Here is a 4071-nt window from a genome sequence, read left to right on the forward strand (position 1 = left end):
AATAGACCTGGCTTTAGCACAGGCTTCGACCTCGACTTGGATCGGGTTCAATTTAACCGAATGAAATGTTTGATAAAAAAATGACCAATCTTGTGAGCTCGGGTCGGACAGAATGATGACCTTGAGGATGAGTTGAAATGTGCTGAGTAGAAGACCTGCAAGAGGAAACACTCTGATGCCCAAGTTGGGAAGGATCCGAGCTGTATTCGAGAGAAAGTAGTGTTTGCTTACCTAGGATAGAGGCAAATGGTTTCTATATACAGGCAAGGTCTTCGACAGGACTCCCGACAAGGCCTCAACGACTCTTTAAGGTAAGCATGGATCACGACATGCTGTCGTGGAGTTTGTCGGAATATGTGGCTGAGCATGACACATCTAGGTCGATTCAAACAAAGAATGGGAACAAAACCAAAGGAGATCCTGGTCGGCTCGGCCATAATGGGTGTTGGCTCGGTAGACAGTCGAAATACCAAGAAGATAAAACTTGGCTTCACAAACTTAAAGCCATGCGTGTTTTCTCTTACAATATGAAATTGCCACATGTGAGGTAGAAAACTAGCTCCAATAGATTAAAATGCAATTTCTCAAAAAAGCTGAAGTAATTTGATTTATTAGGAGGTTATTACCTAAGTGTAGGACTTAGAAAATCCTCCTAAAAGCTAAGTGCATGAGATATGCACTTTGATGCATGATGATATGACTAACAAAAACCATGTGTTCATGCAAATGCGAACTTTCAATGGCAGTATGCAGTACTTATCGTAGCTGGAGTCTGACATCTGAGCGAGAGGTCAGACCAATCCAATTCATCCTGGCAATCGACACTACACTACATAGGTACCTGTGCAGATGAGGCATCGGTCGGTTCTAGAAATGGCCACAGCGGTGTGAGGAGTTAACGACTGGAACGCCCAGAGATCATAAAGGATGGGATAGGAATGGAGGCAGCTGAGAGTTGTACTCATATTAAATTGCGTCCCCTTGAAAACGAAAGAGCTCCTGCCAGAAATAACTAACGAAGATCGGGTACCCTATCGCTAACAATTGAGTGTAGCCAATGAACTAGCTCTAACTTTACAGACTGAGGAAAGGCTAAAGAGATCCACAAGAGGCTTTACGGGAAGCTGTTGCGTGACCTCTGGCGCAATTATCTTAGGTGGATGGTGCATCTACAAATATGTATTGCCCCAATGTCATGAATGACAAATGATGCTCATTTTATTTTTCAGTTATTCTTATCACTTAACAATGTGTGACAGTATATGATTTGTTTTTTTATTTCGTTTAATCAATGAATTTGACCCTCGACGCATGCTGCAATAATGTATATGCAATCTAAAAGCTAAATGGTTGCATCATGTATGCATGATACTCATTTTTATATTGGCTCAAACAATAGAATATGACTATGAATGCACAATGTATGGTATTTAAATTTTCATAATTTACCCATGATATGAAAACTATTTATTTATTGTTTTTTTTTTAAGAATATGTATACAAGTGATGTGAATGCATGATTAGTGAAAATATAGTTGAGAGAACAAGAATTTTTTTTCATATTTTGCAAAGATATTATCGTTTGTATACTCTCATCACTCTTACGAGCAAATATTTAGCAAAGAATTAAATGAGAAAAGGTAATGTCGACATTGGAAGAAACACATCAACTGTTTTTTTTTTTAATTTTTAAATGAATGTCTTCACTTGATAAGAGATATACACATTAAGATAATTTCTCAACCATATCAGGTTTGGTGGGAGAATCTTTTTTAGATGTATCTAATGTGCTTGTTTAGAACTATCAAAGGTAACTTATTAGCATTTTGCATCTTGCTTGATTAAACTGCTTCATAAACTCAGTCTTGTAATTGGATATAAGAAAATGGATTTGGCTTATGAACAAGCGAGGATGGAAATCATGATTTTCCATCAAGTTTAACGATAAGAAAAGTCAGCGAGCTTCCTTTTCAAAGAAAAGGAAACCAAGAGTTCAAGGATATTTTGTCCAATCTCTTGAACAATAAAAGATTGAAATTTTTTTTTAAGCTTTGGTAAAATATTATGATCAAATGAATAGAAGAGTAGAAATGATTCAATTTCTTCAGATAGATAACCTTGAGAAATGGTTGCGTAACTCCCTCAAGAGTTTATCTCATGTACCTCACTCCTTCTTTGAGCTTAGCTGGAGAAATTTGATGAAATCATCTTTCTAACCACATGTTATTCTTCATGGAAATGTTATTGTGGTCCCCTTTGAATGTAAAGCTTGTCTTTTTTAGCCTTAGCTTGGACGCGCAGTTGATGCAATCCACTTTTGAATGCAAAGAACCTCTATTTTTCTCAAAGTGTAGCTCATTGTGGTTGTAGCGTACACTTTGTGAATGTTGAAGAATTCTCAAAATTGAAAGATTTTGTGTGAAGAGAAATGTAACAATCTCAGTCTGAAGATGACCTTTGTCTCAAAGCTTTGTATAATGTAGCTACAATTTTACCCCGACGCATTGCTCGACTTTGCCCCAATTTGAAAATTTGTAAAGAGTACCTTAAAGCCTTTGAAATTGTTGTTGTTGATCTATGTTGATTGCCCCAGTCATCGAACTAAATGATGGTCATGACCTTTTTATCTTTCTTTTTTCCTTTTTTTTTTCTTTTTCTTTTTTTCTTTTGGCCGAATATAATCTTTTTCAAAAACAAAATATGGTGCATCACATATAAAACGTTGATCATGCGTAAGTCGCCTTTTGTCACCTTGAGCGTTGTTCCAAATTATTTCTTAGTTGATGCTGCTTCAGTATCATGATGAAACTGATCCCAAGCAAAACTTATCAAAGGAGATTGATATCTTGAGACTATTTGTCAGGCTGCTAACTTCCCAATTCTCAAAACTACTATCCTCAGTATTGAAATCACTTTTACTCAAAAGAAGAGAAGAGACAAATGATTGAGATAAGAGAACAATAGAAAGTGAAAGAAGTAAGTCAGAGTAGTGAAATATTGAGCAACTACAAGTACGAATTCATGAAGCCGTCAATCATACGAGCCCAATGCTATTTTATTACCTTCAAAGTTCTCAGGGTAACACTAGGTGGATAATTTTGGACATTTACCACGCAATTAGATGTGGTAGACTTGGTAAATGGCTTTTATGGTAAGTAGGCCAATATGAATATTCATCACAAAAATTGTATGTGATGGGTTGAACAAAAGATTTTTTTTTTACAATAAATAGTCAACTCTTAATGTTGAACATATTTACCATATATCGGTAGAATAGGCTCAAGATAGGCTAGACTCAAAGCGGGCTAGGCTGAAGGTTTTACAGTGCTGTTTTATATTCTCACCTTAAAAGACATTCCTGCCCCAGTATGAATATTTAGTGGTTTACTGGTTCGCACTGGGAAGAAATAGGGAGGCCAACATAAAGCTGCTTTGAGTTAAGGTTTAGCCTGAGAACAAAGCTTGGTAAAATGACTGAGTTTTGAAAAAGATTATATCTCATTGAGGACCTTGAAGGTATTCACAAATTTTTCATTTTTTCATTTTTCATTTCATTTTTCACTTTTTTTTTCATTTTTCATTTTTCATTTTTGTTTCCTCCAAGTGACTTACTATAGTTGGTTTATTATTCTTGCTAAGGTCTCTACTAACAAGAATTATAAGAGTAGACCATATAAAAATTATCATTGAAAATCTCAAAACATGTAATTTCGATTTATAGACCTTACAAAATTATTATTGAAAATCTCAAAACATGTTATTTCAATTTTATCAAGAGGATTTTTAAAGAAAAGATGATATATAGTGATGTATGAATGAATGAATGTAGGACTTTTTCTTTTAAGAAAAATAGCTCAATTTCCACATACGTAAATTCTTTTTTACAAGTACTTAGCTAAATCATGGGTGACTAAAGCTTCATTGCAATTTTAACAGTAGCAAGCTGTGAGTCGCTCGTTAGCTTTCAATCTTAGCAATCTCAAAGATGGCTTCAAAAAAGAAATTGACTTTATTGATAATGCAAAGTAATAGGTCAACATTGATTTTCATAATCTTGTACACTCATGATTC

Source organism: Momordica charantia (genome assembly GCF_013281855.1).
Source record: "Momordica charantia cultivar OHB3-1 chromosome 8 unlocalized genomic scaffold, Mcharantia_2.0 BLBB01000008.1, whole genome shotgun sequence".
In the NCBI taxonomy this organism is placed as follows: domain Eukaryota; kingdom Viridiplantae; phylum Streptophyta; class Magnoliopsida; order Cucurbitales; family Cucurbitaceae; genus Momordica; species Momordica charantia.